The following is a 16,938-nucleotide window of genomic DNA, read 5'->3' as shown; positions in this document are numbered from 1 at the left end:
AGGGTCTCGGCAACGTCGTTTCTCAGAGGAAACCGAGGTACAGAGGAATTAAGGTACTTGCCCGAGATCCCACAGCAGGGCCGTGGGCCCTGGGGTTCCAGGCGGTTGCACAGCGGGACGCGGCTGCCCTCCACCCCCCCACCCACCCCCCGCCACCTGCCCCTCCTCTCCTCTCGCGGCCAGCAGCGCCTTCCGCCCGCCGTCGGGGCAGCCGAGCCTCCGTTTGGAATGCTTCACTTTGGAAGGACAGAGAAGCCCCGGCGTCCTCCTGTTCCTTCTGGCCTCGAAGCGTTTAGACTTCGGCTGTCACGCCGGGCTCTGCCCTGTCCCTCTGCTTCCCCGGCGACGGCGGTTGCGAGAACTAAACACCAGAGACACGAAAACGGGCCAAACGGGCCGGAGTCAGAGGCGAGGAGCCCGCGGAGCCTTCCGCAGGGGACGCGGCGGGGCGCACGAGCCGCCTGGCTGCCTGATGCTCTTGTCACTTACCGCCCCCTCAGCAGCCGGCTTCCCGGCCTGGAGATTAAGAAGGAAACCCTCAACCGAGCCTGGAGTCGGGAAGGCCCGCGGAGGAAGCCGCCCCATCCCAGCACCGTCCTCGTGCACCAGGAACAGGACGATGACCCCGATCGCAGCAACAGTGAATTCCAGGGGACCCCGACAGGACGAGCCGCCCCCCGCACTCCCGAACGGGAATGCGACTACTTTCCTACGCCAGCAGCAGGAGGAAGGTTTTCTTCAGGCCCAGCAACAAGCCCGGCCAATGGAGATGCAGCGGCTCGGCCACTGAGAAGCCGTCCCCACCGGAACACTCACTTCCCCTCGGTGAAAGTCCATGTTTCCTTCCTTGCCAAAGACTCCCTTGTCCTGCCGTCCTCTGGCCTTGGATAAACCCTCAGATTCTCTCTCTGCTTAGCACATGAGATGCTCCGTGATTCATGAACTGTTTAATAAAGCCAACTAGACCTCCAAATTTGCTCAGTCGAATTTTGTCTTTAGCACCTGGTCGGCTTTATTATTTTATCCCCAGCACTAGTGAACAGCAGGTGTTTTATGAAAAGGATACTGCGCGGCCTTGCGAAGCTATTAGAGCAGCCGGGCCATCTTTGGAGGCCGTTTCACATGGTCACCCCCAAAGCCCCATGGGCAGCAGGTTAGCTTGCTGACCCTACACTTCCTGAAGAAGAGGGCCCTCTGTAGAAAATGTTTCTTTAGATTAGGAACGTGATCGAGAAGATAAAACCACGTGGAAACCTCGTCCTGTGCGGGTCTTAGAATGCAGTAAAAATAATACCTCATAAAAAGCCAGAAAGTGCTTTCTGCTCAGATGGAAAACCACATGTTCTCCTCCCACGTTTACATCCATGGTGAGGTCATGCTTCTCTGAGGGTCAGTCCTGGGCTGGGAAGTAAATGAGCAGTATCTGAAAAAAGTAGTCCTTAGCCAGAGAGAAGCATCTTCATCCAGAAGCAGTTTTTAAAGCCTTGATTTCTTTCTTTCTTTTTTTTACTTAAACATGGTACCAAAAACATGAATGCTTGTTTATTTTGCTGAGGGTTTGTTGAAACTATGTTCGTAGTGTCTGTCTGTGACCTTCCTACTCCAGTCCCTCAGAGGCTCCCAGGGATTCATTGCCCCTCTATTCTGAAATGGATGTCTTTGGGTTTTTTCCCCCTATTTTATCCTATCTATCATTATCATCATAAATATAAACTGATTTTCCCTCTACCTTCTTTCTAAAACCCTTCACAATTTTATCTCGAAACACAAGGCTCCTTTCTCCCTCTGCTAAAGCAGGGGCTGGAGCACTAGACGGGGCCACTGGGGTGAAGTCACTCATCACAGTCGACGACGTCTGTAAGTGAGCGATCGCGCCATTCGCCCGCCCAGCACACACATCTCTGAGCACCCGTCCCTGTGCTGGGCGGCTTCTCCAGCGTTCCTCGCCCCCCTCCAAGGCACTGGGGTGCACCCAGTCACGTCACTGGCTCCCTTGCACGGGGTGACAGGCAAGTGCCAGTCGTGCTGTTCACGCCAGTCGTCTTCGGCGCTGGTGGCGCACTGAACTCACGCGGACAACTTTTAAACGAGGGAAGCCGGGTCCAAGCCCAGACCAATAAAAGCAATTCTCTGAGAACAGAGCATTGGTATTTGCACCGGCACTAATTGGGATTTTTTAAAAATCCAAATTCAATACCATCAACCACATTCTTTGCAAAAATACTAGGGTGAAATAATTCTGACAATGAATTTTGAAGCTGTTTGTAAAATATGAAACTATTCAAAGTTAATTCATCTAAGATCTCGATACATGAACGAAATCAATTTTCCCATGAAGTCATTTAAAGGGAAAAGATGCAATAATTTTTCTCATTGAGGTGAATTATATACAATATGAAAGTTTCTATCTTTGTCATTTTTAAGAATATAATTCAGCAGTGTTAAGTATATTCACACTATTGCGCAACTAATCTCTAGAGCATTTTTGTTTTATAAAACTGAGACTCTATGCTCATTAAATAACAACTCCCCATTTCCCGTTCCCACAGCCTCTGGCACCTACCATTCTACTGTACGGATGTATAAATTCGGCTACCCTCGGTACCGCAAACAGGCAGAATCACACAGTTTTCGTCTTTTTGTGATTGGTTTATTTCACTCGGCATACTGTCCTCAAGCATGCGTAACAATTTCCTTTCTTTTTAAGACTGAATGACACTCTCTTGCACGTGTATACCACATTCCGTTCATCCTGTCATCAGTCAATGGCCATTTGGGTCGCTTCCCCCTTTTGGCCATTATGAACATGGGTGTACACATATCTCAATTCTTTTTTTAAATTAGTCTCCAGTTGCTTCTACATAGGTCACTCAGCATTCCTACTTGAGATAGAATCAATTGGAACAAATAGAAGACAAATCAAATATATATTTTTTCATGTAACTTATAAAAAACAATTGATCTTCATCAAATAACATTGCTATTCTATTAGGAGGAAATGCTTCCTGATTAAAAAGTTTTAAGTAAAAGTTTAAGAACATTTCTCTACAATACAAAAGAGTGAAAAAAAATTTAAAAGAAGAGGATTAATATCCATGTTCTAATTAGAAACATGACCACATAAAGTTTCTCCCCCAAAACCAATTACGGTCTTTGACCACATTTATGTTCTTGAAGAGATATAAAAGTTCACTTTCCTCACTTTTGATTTTAGAAGAAAATTTATACACTGTCCTTAATGGGGGAATATTTGGAATGAGATCAAAGAGAGCAAAGAAAATGACCCACAGGTTGGAAATTATAAAACTTATAGGGAGAGCTTAAAAGAATTTCTTTTTAAAAAGAAACAGCTGAGACTAACCTGGAAAAAAACGACAGTCTCCACCCACTAAACAAGAATGAGGAAGGGGTGACTATGGGCAAAGTGAAAAATAGTTTATACCTACAAGGCGAATTCCAGTTAGACGACTTGGGGGCTCTGTGGAAATCCACCACGAAGGAGTAAGAATACAGACGGCACTCCTTCGAAAAACCACATTCAGGCGAAAGAGCAGAAGGTGCTCTCGTTGCGTTTACATTTAGCTTAAATAAATTAAGCCAGATTAAACAGTGGATAATAAGGTAATAATTGCGAGGTGTCAACCGTTGTATCCAGACCTTTTTGCAGTGGGGCGGTTGAGAAGAGAAGCCCCCTTTTTCCTCAAACGCCCAAACCATTCGCTTTCCCTTATTTTGGCCTGACCTGCCATCAGTCACTAAGGGCGTAGAGCGGTCAGTGGCGAGGCGGAGTCCGAGCACGTCAGATCAAGCTCGGGGCGACGCAGAAACGAGAAACCCACGTGAGCCGAGCTGAGCCTGGCGCCTTCCGAGGGCATGTGCAAGGCCAGCTCCGGAAAGTTGTTTTCAGTGAGCTTAAGGGCCAACAAGACCCCTCTCCCAGCCTCGCCAAGAAGAGAGTTCTTAAAGGGCTTCGCCTATTATGACAGCTATTCAGATTCTGATGAATAAATTACATAAGTCAGTGCACCCCGCTACTAATCTACTAACGGCGCCGCCATCCACCACATGCCTTCGGCCCCTCTTCTCTCACCCGTCACATCCAGGCTATGAGCCCACGGAGCAAACCTTCTCCAAACGTTCCCCAACTCTGTCCTCCTTCCTGTCTCATGCCTCCGCTCCAGTCGAGCCCCCGGCGTGTCCCCTGACGGTTCATTCATTCACTCAGCGACACCGCTGCTCTCCCCGCTCGCCCGCTGTTCTCCGTTCGGCAAGCACGTCACAGCATCCCGCTGCCCGGAACTCAACAATGCTCCATGACCCCCACGAACAAATCCAAACTCCTCAGCTGGGCCGAGAGGAGCCTCCCACCCCTCAGCCCTAGATCTTAGGGGTCTCTGTCCCACCCGAGGACTCGCACATGGCTGGTTCCCTCTCAGCACGACCGTAACACCTTTCCTCCGCACCCGCCTGGCCGTTCCGGAGTTGGCCGTGATGGTGTCTTGCTTTACAGGGGTAAGGGTAAAAATGAGGCCCGGAAAGGTACAAAATAAACTCGGAATCCAGTAAAACCTGAGATATCTATAAACTAGATTCTAGAAAAACAGAATTTTCAGATTTGTTCTACCCCTAAGTGGTGTCTGGTCCTATGAAAATATCTAGCTCAGACTTAGTCTTCAATCGTAGAACCCAGAGCCTAAAAGGACACCGCTCTTATAGAAATCAGCTTTAGTTGCCTTACATTCTAAAGCAGTGTTTCCTGAATTATATTCAAAGTAGTATCGTGGATGATCTTGAAAGATGAAAGTAAATAAAAATAAAAATTGTCACGATCACTTAGGGATTCATGGTGCAAGTTCCTTTAGTACGGAACTGTGTGGCTATTGTTTACTGTATCCCGCCCTAAATTATTCTGAACCCAGAAGCCACACGACCTTTTCCCTGTCCTCTTAGCGTCCCCAAGGACGTGGTGAAGGAAACTCTGGTCGAAAACATCCCATCTGATTAGCCGTCAAGGGACAACTCCCAACTCGGAGAAGCGACGCTGATCTTAAAGGACCATCTCGTAGCGTTTCCAGTCTCGCCCCAGAATCTCAGAGCTCGTAACCAGCAGGGAAACAACACTCCGCTGAGTGTGTCATTAATTTTTAAAATGTGACATTCATAATCTGCCTACTCCCGGTTTGATGCTGTGCCGATTGTTCATGTTTCACTGTGTCCTCCGAAGGTTCAAATAAAAAATATCACGCTTTCTTATACAGGGGTGTTTTCCTCGAATTTCACCATAGAAAATGTTAACTGTGCACAAAATAAAAAAAGAAAAACAAGTATAATGGACCTTCGACATTAATCGACTCTTCTTGCATGATGTCCCCATGCCCTGGATGAATTTGAAGCAAATCCCAGAAATCGCAGAGGTATTTTTTTAAAGAACTAAATGTCTCTGAATGTTTATTACCAAGAGTAAAAAAACCACAAATCTAACCCCGACGTTGATCCAAGTATAAATACACCCACACGACATCGCGCATTTATTAGAACAAATAATTCCAGTTGCTTTTGACCTCGCACCGGCGTCCCGGGTTTTATTTCGTGGCATGAGGCGCACAGCGGGGCGCATTAGGGGGTCTCTCCTGCGTTCAGGGGCTGCCGATAAGGACTCACTACAAAATATTTGTTCCAAACTACGGGGACCGGGAAGGAAGCACACTTTGACTGTCAGAACGGTTTGAGCCACACAAACCTGTCAACAAAAGCAGGTCAGCGGGCTCGAGCAGAGAAGGCGAAATCAATAAGCCTTTGAATTAATCATGCCGGCCGCAGAGAGCTCGGGCGCAGGGGGCGGACGCCGCGTGCGGCCTTCGCTTGGCCTCCTTCCAGCATTTCTCTCCTCTCCATCTGATGCTCAGTCCCCTTCGCGGGGCTCTAAGATTGAGTTCACATCGCCATCCCTAATTTATAGTTTGCGCCCCACCTAATTCTTTTGAAAAAGGATTTGAGACTCAAGATAAATCCAGGGAAGAAGCGCATTGCTCCTTTCCCAGTCGTTGCTAAATGCTGGTCACATCTGATGGTTATTAATAAACAAATGAACCTCTGTGTAAAGCTGTGTTTTACATCCTGTGTACTAACCCGACGGACACAAAGGATTTTACCGAGCCTTTACGTAGGTCCTGACCTCGTCATCTTGAACATCCCTGCTCTCACACGTGGGGCTTAAAATGTTTGACGCTCAGCCCGCCTCAATCTGAATGACCCTCCGAAACAGAAATATCCTGAATCGCGTGTCCGCAGGCCTTTCTATTCTACTTCTGAAAAACTATTTCACAAGGATACAGATAAAATATCTATAAATCGAGGATCACTGTTAGTAGAAACTAGCTCAATCATAAGTCCTAAATTTAAAATGAAAGCAATAGTCTACAGCCACGCCACCCTGAACAAGCCCGATCCTGTCTGATCTCGGAAGCTAAGCAGGGTTGGGCCTGGTTAGTACTTGGATGGGAGACCCCCTAGGAGGACCAGGTGCTGTACGTGTAAACAATAAAAACAAAAACAAAACAAAAAAATAAGGGATTGTAAGATGACAAGGTCCTTACAATCTGCGAGGTCAACCAAGGGTTGCCTCACCTAAAATAAATAAAATAAAATAAAATGAAATGAAATGAAATAAAAGCAACACTGGATATTTTTTCTCCTATATATATGGCAAACAAGTATAAGATTTGAGATAATCCGTGATAAATTTGCAATAAATGTATATTTTAAAAACACGAAATTTTCTAGCTTCGTATTTTTCTTTAATAGATAATAATTACACATGTACTAAGCGCCTACAAAAAATTATTTTTAAAATTCTCAGTATAAAATTAAAGACATTTAAAATAAATACTGCGTTAATTTTGATAAAAGAAGAGATGAACCTGTATCTATTCACCTTGTGTACCAACAAATCGAACCCAGTAAACAAACAGCAAGGGATTCAGGAAAATACACCTAGATTCACGTGTTCTAGCTCAGAAATAAATCGCGCAAGAAGTCCAGTGGGTCATTCATCAGGTCTCAAAGAAACGAGAGGTTTTATGCATCTCCCGTCTCAAATCGACTTCAGAGTGTCATGAAAAGCTTTTATTGTGGGTTCACTGAAGACATGACCAGAAACAGGATGTTTAGATTTTCTTTACTTAGTGAATTCAACACAAGAGGAGATGGTTTAGACATATTGGTGTATATATATATATATATATTTCTTTCCCCCCACTTAATGGCAGGAGACACAGGATTCAGCAGAACAGGGAACCACTGGAACACAGACTGACAGAAAATAATGATGGATGACATCTACAGGCCCTGAGTAATTTGGGGAGATTATCTAAAAATTAGCCAGAAAGCTGATATATACTCTTTTTTTTAAACATTTGATTATTCATGGTGGAAATTTGTCATATAGACATTTGTTTTATAATCCTGAATCCTAGAATAATTTTTTTTTAAAGAACGAATTGCTTAATTCTGCAGTCGGAGCCGCAGAAACATGTCACACGCGCCCAGATGGTACACGTCCCACGGAGGGCTCAGGGCCGGCTGCATTCCCTTCTGGGAACCGGCCCGCCTCAGTGTGGACTTCATCTGGCTCTCTCAATGATAGGGTTTCCATTCCAGCAGAGAGCAATGCCAAGAACTAAAAATGTCACCATCTAATTAGGGAGGGGCAGACTCAGAATGGCCTTTCTTTCCTAATCGCGTCTGTGGTTTGAAAATGATTTGATGAAGGCTTTTGATGAAAACCCCTTACTTTTCCTGGTACAAGAACAATGGTTGTGAAAGTAACTTGTACAATGCAGAGAGCCCAGAAAAAAAAAAAATGCATGCCTAACGAAGGGAGCAAAGGAAGCAAGGACAACAAGATGGGCAAAAGGCTACAGTGGTGCTGAAGGTTTCTAGATGGTACTTGGTTTACAAAAAAGACACCCCCAACACCCGTGTCAGAGGGCTGGACCTGGCGCGGCCCCCGGTGAAGTCAGCGCACGGGTGGCCAGGCTGAAGGGAAGGGAAAACGGCCTGAGGGTCATGCCAATTGGGTGTTAACGCAGTTTTCTGGGAATCTACTGGTACATGGTTTTTGTTGCCTCCTCAGCACCTCCCTGAGCCAAACAAAATCAAGAAACATTAATCCGAGGACATTTCCACCTATAAAAATGTGTGTGTGTGTGTGTGTGTGCGCGCGCGCGCATATACATACATTTCAGAAACTACAGGTCAACAGTCCCAGATATATGCATATTGCATGCATCAAAATGCATTTTAAATATTTGATATTAAAATACAACTCAGAAATTCAGAATTTTAAGTTCATCTCAAAACGATTCATTTCGAAAAGGGAAATTTTCAGTAAACTCCTTTTAGATCAATAGCCGAAAGCACCTCATTAGTCTCTGCAGTTTCTTCGATGTCAGAGGACGATTGACTTTAAATGTTACGTCCACTTGCCCCTTGCCTGCGTCCTTTTTAAATGAGCCATATGATAATGGCAACTTAAAAAATAACGCTTTACAAGTAGTAAGTGCCTCGATGACAGTAATAAAGGAATTTTCAATTCCTAGTAGAAACAACCGCAACAAAATTCTAAGTTCGAGTCCTCACGTTGCCGCTCACTGCCCTGGAAGAGACGCGTTTTTCATCCATCAGATAATTTTCCAAGGCAATGTGACCCTGTGCTGGAGATGGATGGATGCTCTAGGCAGCATCCCCAGCCTCGTCCAGGCTCAGCGGGCGAGCCCACCCGCTAGGCAGCCGCCATCCTCGCTGTGTGCAGTGTGACCTTTCCAGAGCTCCACCGTCAAGGTCAGAAAGATACTCCACGCTCCGACAAACAGAAATTCTGCAATTTTTAAATGCAGCTGCATAAGTTAGTGGAGCACACTGATCCCTGCGTGAAATAGTCACACAGCACACAAGAAGCCACACAGAGAGTTGACTCTGTGTTTATGGAATGTGTGCGTCCCCTCCGATAAATGAGAAAAGTCAAGTCTCAGGCACAACGTCTTGAGTGTGGACCCGGTGCCTCAGGAAATGTGAAATGCCTCGAAAGGCGCCGGTGTATAAGGATTGCCATCGACTTATTCATCCATCCGTAGTTAACGCTGCATTTTAACAAAGGCTGCGGCATAAAATTGTAAGGTTTTAAAAATAAAATCATTTCATAAACATCAAAGGCGGTGGTGGCTTTGGGACCGCCAGATATCGGGGATTTGAAACGTTTACTTCCCTCAGAACAGCGCCGTGCCGTGAAAGTCAGCTCTGAGGTCCAGGTCGCCTCAGATTCGCCTCACATTTGCCTCCTCTGCACTCGGAGGGCAGGCGGGCGGGAAATGGCGCTTCGAAGCAGGAGCAGAAAAATAGCACGTGAAAGCTCTTCTTAAAGCATTCAGAACAATTGGAAAGGAAAGAGGGAAAAGTTGCTTATTCAATACTCATTCAAGGGACATTTATTAAGCTCCTACTATGTGCCACACATGACACTGTTATACTCGAGGTTAAGGGGAAGGGACAATTTTCAATAAAATTAAAATTAAATAATTTTTTTTATGTCAGATGGTCTACCTAGTTTGATTTTTCTCTAGTCATGCAATATCGTTTCAAAAAACATTAAGCATATTGTCCTTAAACCACAAGAAAGAGCCCCAAATATGCCAGGTGTCCAGAAGGCCACGTCCGGCTTGGAGCGCGCCATACAGGGAAATGTTTTTCTTACTTAGATGAGTCCCTACCCTTAAGTAATGGCTGTCGTAAGTTGTGTGTCATCCGGTTGACCATTTTTGTGGCTCTTACGCATTCTTACGCTGTGCACAACTGAACAAACATTTTTTTAAAAAAGGAAAAATATCTTCCAGAGAGGAAAAATCGCACGACAGGACTTCGGGTGATTTGCCGAAGCCGTCCACCTCGCGCCTCCACGTCTGGAACGCGGGGCTGGGAGAAACGCCGCCTCCGGGCTGCGTGATGTCGTCAGGGGGAACCCGTCGTACTTTGCTGTTTCCTAACCCGATGTGTGCAAGGGTTTCAGTGCAAGCCCAAACCTTTCCTGCAGACGCTGTGCTCGGACTTCTCTGTGACGGTTAGGGCCGAGTAAGAGCCTTTCATTCTGGTCCACGGCTCATGTTCCATCCTCCGATTTCTATTTAAGTGAACACTGAAAAGAGTGAAAATGGTTCATCCCGATGAAACCCAGCAGACTCTTGTCGCTAGTTCGGCAGCAGCCTGACGCCCTTTCTTTGAAGTGATAGGCTTTCGGGCATTTACCCACGACTCCTTCCGCAGATCTCGAAGTTTAGCAATGCTTCTTAAAAGGAATTGCTTCTGACTCGACTCCCTAGCAGGCTCCCCGTGAACAAGCAATGTCTCATCCGTCAGAAGCATGGCATCCTGAGTCCGGGGGACACTGTGCCTCCTCTGGTTTAGGAGGAAAGCACGGATGCAGATGCCGAATAATCCACTGCACCTGGAAAACGCATCACTTACCAGCAGTGTGGGTGCCTGTGGGACCGTCGGCTTGCGCCATACGATATGCCGTGCAGGAAGTCCGGCAGTGGGGACGTGAGGAAGTGAGTTTACACGTGGATTATCCGTGTGAGTCAGCTCAGGCTGCTGAAACACAGCAGCACAGACTGGGCAGCTTCAACAACCGCGGTTTATCCGCTCACCGTTGCGGGGGCTGCGAGTCTGAGGTTTGGGGACCGGCACGATGGGGCTCCAGCGAGGTCTCTCTTCCCTTCCCGCTGTGCGCTCGTGTGTCCCTTTCCTTCGTCTTGTAAAGCTGTGTTGCTATCAGACTAGGGCCCAACACGTACGACCTCATTCAGCCTGGGTTACCGTCTGAATCACCGCCCTGTCTCCAGATGCGGTCGCATGGAGGTTTAGGGCTTATGAACTTGGGTGTGGAGCACAGTTCGGTCCACAGCAAGATCTGCGCATGCAAGTCAAGCTGTTCACCTATCATCGCCAGAGTCCTCGGCCTGGACCATCTTCATCCCGGCCCCATCCTGGCTCCCAGCCCAGTCCGACGCAGGGCAGGCTGCCTCCGCCGAGGGCCGGGCAGCTGACCGTGTGGCTGACATGTTAACACAGCTGAGGCTGGACTGGGGGTGCAGCACAGGACACCCGGGCATCCGCACTTCCTGCAGAGGCCTTCTGCCTCCTTCCTTTTAAAACTTATTTTTATTGAAGGATCTCGTTTAATACACACTTATCAGCTATCGATTGTGTGCCAAGCAGGAGACAGGATGACGTGAAATGCATGAGGGAGGGGGTCAGAGAAGAAGAGGGAGCGTTTGTTAATGTGCTGAGGCGAGAGGCGTCCTCCCCAAGTCCACTCCCAAAGCCAGAATGCGGCCTTATCTGGACATAGCGTCAGCGGAGATGTCACCCTGAAGCAGGGTGGGTCCTAATCCGATGCGGCTGGGGTCTCTGTCAGAGAGGATCAGAGACACAGAGGCACACACAGAGGGAAGATGGCCACACGACAGCAGTGATTGGAGTGGTCCATCTGCAAGCTAAGGAACACCGAAGATTGCTGGGACCACAAAAACTGGGAGAGAGGCGCGCATCGAATTCTCCCCTAGCGCCTTCGGAGACAGCCTGGCCCTGCTGACGCTTTGATCTTGGACCTCAAGCCTCCAGAACTGTGACGAGACACATAGCTGTTATTTTCAGGTGTGCTTAAAGGTGTTGTTTTAATGTGTGCTGTTTATCGCCTACTCTGTAATACTTTGGAAACTAATAGTTATCATCTGTGAAAAAAAAGAGTGATAATGAAAGCAAATTTGTATTTGGTTGGAGTGGGAGGGGGGGCATAGGCGGTGGAAACGAGCCAGCCCAGGAGAGAAAACAGATCCCGAGTCAGAGTCATCTGTAGAGAAGCGATGGATGTTGCCCCAGGAGAGGGACGGAAGGCCGACAGAGAAAGGAGAGATGGACAAAAGAGGATGAAGACTGAGTTCTGGGATCTGCTGACGTTTCTGAGGAGGAAAGAAGTGAGGAAACGATAGTGAAGACATCGTCGGAGAGAAGGAAGTCAACCAACACGAAGCCGTGCAGTTGACAGCCAACGGCTGGGGATGAACGCCAACTGTGGCTTGTCTCAGGAGACCAGAGGGAACTTGCACGGAGAAGTAGCCGTGGCATTTAACACGGGAAGCCATGCCCTTGAAAATGTTAGTCTCGGTAGAGCATCAAAGGCATTGTCCAAATCAGAAGACAATAGAAAGGTAAGTAGTGGGTAAAGACTATTATTTTCCTGTGTTTCTGGAGGGCGGGGGGGGGGGGGCGGAACAGAAATAATGGAAATACGCAGCAGCATGAAAGTTGACAAAGAGAACGTTTTCTCTAAAGTCGGGGAACCTGAGCGCCCGCGTCAGAAGAAACATTCATCTCTAGAGAGATGATGGCAGAGGCAAGAGGACGGGACTTGAGACTCGAAGCCCCGGTCAACCCAGGGTGATCGTGAAACAGAGCTAGGTGGGACGAGGACCTGGGGAGAGGAACTCCTGGCCCCGTGAGGGAGCGCGGGGACGTGAGTGCGTGTGGGGTCACCTGAGAGCTGGTTTCAGACTCCACGGCGTCAGAAGATAACCTGAAGACTCGGGGACCGATCCAGGAGTGGCTGGGACTGGGGAGATCAAGCCCTCTGAGGAAAAGCTTGGCCAAGCCGCCTTCGACATCACAAAAGGGGGCCGCAGAAATATCCAAAGACGCGGAGAAATGGCGAAGGGCCAGGCAAAACCAGCGGGCGTCAGTGGCGAGTGGACCAGTCCCCGGCGGTGCTCAGCAGGCTGGGGGAGGGGAATAACCTGGGAGCGACCTCCAGGGCTAGGGGTTCTCCGGCGATGGGCTACCAAGAAGGGGGGGCGTTTAGGGTCCTAGCAGTCTCACTGCCCTGTCCCATCTGCCCAGCAGTAAAACGACAAAAGGCCGACAGCCATCGGGACTCTGCCTCGTGATTTTCTGGAGCTCCTGCCACCAGGCCTCCTAGCGAGAGGCTTTTCAGCCCAGTGTTTGCAGCACCAAGAGCTTCATACGATCCATGGTGAAGAACTTGACCCTGATTTCACACTCACCTCCTACTCTGTACACACTTTCATATCTAACTCTCTGTGTGTAATAGTTAGGTTTACAAACCTTGAGTCTTATGTCCTTATACTATGGCGCACTGCCCAAGCAAGTTTTGATCAATGACACCCGATTCTAGCTCCGTGACAATGATAATATTAACAATATTACAACTGCCCAATATTATTTTGCGAACGATCCTGTTATTCCCTTCATCCTTCCTACAATGAAAACTCATTGTTGAACAAGAGACCAGAAAACACACCTGGGTCCAAATCACATCTGAATGACTTGGCCAACCGCCCGTTTCTTGTGTCTAGAAAAAACCAAACGTCACAGGAAGAGAGGCGAGGGGGCTCGAGATCCCTGATAGCAAAAGATAACATGACACTACGTTTAGGCGCAGCAAGGACAGAATCTGGGTCGAGGGGCTTGGGAATGTTGAAATATTTCGGGGTGAGGTCTGCCTAAAAGGCGGGAATATCTGGGTATTAGGCAATAAAGTCCTTAAAGTATAGAGTGTCTTATTCACTCGTTTTCTCCCATATTTGGTCCTGGGCATGTTTGAAAAGTGATTCTTGAATGAGTAAAAAAAAAAAAAAATGGGCCACCGTCACTGAGGAAATTGGATATACAGAAAAGAGTTCACATGATGGCTCTGGGACTACTATCCTTAGAAAGGCCAGCCTGTGCGGCTGACCCCTGGCTGGGGCTAGGGCTGGCCTGGGGAACTGGGATTTCCCTGGGGTCTCCCTCCCCTGCCTAAACTCTACACTGACAGCATTTCTGTGGACCACCCGCTGCCTCTGGCAGTTGGCGTTTATGTTCGTTTCGGTCAGACGGTGCCCACGCGACCGGCCCCCTGTGACATTCGCGGGCACCAAGTCTCGGCTGAGCCTCTCTGGCGGACAGCCCCTCACGTGGCGGACCCAGCACATCCCATGCGGCTCTATGGGGAGAGAACTCTTGGAAAGTGGCACCCAGTTCTCTCCAGATGCTCCCGCCATGCGCCTGCTCCCTCTGCTGGCTTTGCTCTGTGTCCTCTCCCAGTGACAAACCCCAGAGCTGACCATGTGCCCGGAACCTGGAGCCCCAGTGAGTCACCAACCCTCTGACACGCGCAGAATGTAAAAATTCTATGAGACTCGAACTAAGAGGCGAAACCAGAACTTGGACGGTAGTTGGCTTGAGGAATGAAGTATTCAGCGTGGAATCGCGATATCTTATAATTTCATTGTGAGAGGAAACAGCCAAACCATCATCATTATCCACATGAGGAAACTGAGGCACACACACACGTGTGCGCGCGCTCACACACACACACGCGCACAGGCTGCCAGCTAATCTGTGTTAGAGCAACAGCCAGAAGCCATGCGCTCCTGGAAGTCCCTGGGGCGGGATGTCGAGGGGCATTTCGGTCTGTCCTTCATGGCAGACGGGGTGACGCATGCGTGTGCGCATGGACACGCAGCTCTCCTGGGATCCTGCCACTGACACGTGTCACCACGCTTCCCTTTGCTTTCTACCCTTTTCACATTATGCTAACATGCCTGGCGCAATGTGCCCGTCTGTCTCGGGAGCTCAGAAGACAGAAACCTTGTTGGGGGTGGGGCTAAAATCCACAACACACAGTTTTCGATTTTGAGAACAGGAATTTGTCTTCCTTCTAAAGTCTGACACTCGGCAGACTTGCCGCTTGCTCTGGATCCCGCGGCGTCTCGTTAGTGGGCCATTTGGGGAATAACTGACCTGAGCCGCTGCTCTAGCATGACCTTCATGCTCAGTGTCTGGCAGATTGCCTCCAGATCTGTAAACAGCCCTGTTTCTGATCACTTAAGGGGTAACATGTGGGGTAACATGTAAAAACTAACTCAGCGAGCAATAGACGACTTAAATGGCAAAATTATAATCAATTAATGGCTTTAAAAAAGAGACCAAGACCCTCCCTTCCTGCAAACGTTCACGTGGAATACAGTTTTCATTCCTCACTCCCCCAAAATACAGCAGTGAAAATATTATATCTTTCCTCCTGTCTAATTACAGTCTCCTTCAAACCTCCTGTGCCAAGAATGATGTCCAGTGCTGCAGATCAAAAGATAGATGATAGATAGATAGGAAGGAAGGAAGGAAGGAAGGAAGGAAGGAAGGAAGGAAGGAAGGAAGGAAGGAAGGAAGATGATGGATAGGAAGGTAGGAAAGAAAAATGTTCCATAGCCAGTTCCTTTTAGTCCTCTCAATTTCTTTTTAGTGAATGTTACAGAAATGCCTCTTTAATTCTGAGCTCCCTGGTGCTTTCAAAGTCAAGGCTGGAGCTCTCCAGGAGAATAGGTCTGTTCCTTAAATCATTTTGATGTTGATTTTATTCCCTTTAGTCATAAGCACCTTGAAGGCAGAACTAGGTCTCATCGCCATAGCAACCTGGGCAGCTACGTAGCAGAGTGACTTGAAAATACTCAGCGACTAGGAATAAAACGGAAAGATTCGTGCCGTAGCGGGAGGGAGCGTGGCCGCCCGGAGCCACGTCACAGACACAGGACGCACGCACACGTGCCGCCGTGGCCCGCCGTGGCACGGCGTAGCGCTGGCTGCCCCCGACGGCTGGGCCCCCGTCCGCTCCAGAGGAGAGCAGGTGCCGCCCGCTCCACTCCCGTCTGAGCGGCCCCGCCTGTTGGGGCTGAGGGGTTCTGTCACGCCACCGTTTCCCACCCTCGAACGCAAGCGGACGTCCTCAGACGCCACCTCTTTTGTGAAACCCGACTTCCCTCCCCAGAACATCGCGGAGGCCGTGCGTTCCCCGTTCCTGCCTCGCTCACGTACCTGCGGTGGCCGTCACGCCCCGCACGGTCACGCCCCGCACGGCACCGCTGTCTCTCCCCGGGGCTCCAAGGAGCAGAAGCCCTCTCGAGGGGGTCCGGGGAGGAGCATGCTTCTTAAAGCACCAGCCCTGCCTTATCTGGGGTGACCAGACCCCAGTGCGGCATCCAAGGACCACGGCAACCATCTCACGGGAAGCGCTAGACGCATGTCCTTTGATATGTAATGCAGGTTTAAAATTGTTCACTTTTACCCAAAACACAGGAAGAAGACAATCATCCCTGGACTTGAACTCATTGAATCTAAGTGATAAAATCTCCTTGAGTCATCACTAATAGCAGTGCTCAGACTGGCAGCCCAGCACAAAAGCGGGCCAGCGCCAGAGAGGGAGGCAGGTTCTCTGGGAAGAGGAAAATGTTTGCTTTTTCCGTTTTCCAAATCTGGTTACCCTTGGGCTATGTCTTTGATGTTAATGCAGCTCAAGCCCCAGTGAGAGGCTCAGAATTTTATCAGAGAAAACAGACGCGGGCTGCGGGCTTCCCGTTGCCGGCCCCCCCCCCCACCTCCCCGCCTCGTTGCCGGGGCCCCCTGTCCGGGACGAGATTCACAACGGGGCTCCGCGTGAAACCCAAACACAAAGCCCCGCCGTTGTTCCTTTCCAGGATCTCACACGTCCGTCTCCACGTCCGCAAAGCCTCCCGAGGCACAGCACGTCCGAGCTACTGCGCTTTTATGGGGCTCCATTAATATTCTGATACTTAAAGGGCTCTCATTTGTGCGCGGAGAAGTGATGAGGACGTTTTAAAAACGCACAGGGAGACATCAGCTCTCTTGCTGTTCCTGGCTCATTTTCGTCAGGTAAGAAGGCGGTAAGTCAGGCTCCATGCCATGACCCGAGGACATCAGACGGCATGGTGTCCTTGAGACAGACCCCCTCCGCCTCGTGCCAGAGTCTGGGACCGGTGCCGGTGGCCCCGGGGAAGAGCCCAGGCGGACAGCAGAGCAGAGGGCCGGCAGCGT

The 16,938-nt window shown here is 48.9% G+C and overlaps 1 protein-coding gene and 1 pseudogene across 1 annotated transcript in view; one reads left to right on the top strand and one right to left on the bottom strand.

Moving 5' to 3' along the window:
* Nucleotides 1-16,938, bottom strand: part of DSCAM (DS cell adhesion molecule) — a 510,406-nt gene that overhangs the window by 381,969 nt on the left and 111,499 nt on the right. The window lies entirely within an intron of this gene.
* Nucleotides 6,416-6,534, top strand: LOC118602230 (annotated as a pseudogene).

Source organism: Rousettus aegyptiacus, unplaced genomic scaffold (genome assembly GCF_014176215.1).
Source record: "Rousettus aegyptiacus isolate mRouAeg1 unplaced genomic scaffold, mRouAeg1.p scaffold_m13_p_4, whole genome shotgun sequence".
NCBI classification, from domain to species: Eukaryota; Metazoa; Chordata; class Mammalia; order Chiroptera; family Pteropodidae; genus Rousettus; species Rousettus aegyptiacus.
This window is presented reverse-complemented; position numbering and strand designations above follow the sequence as displayed.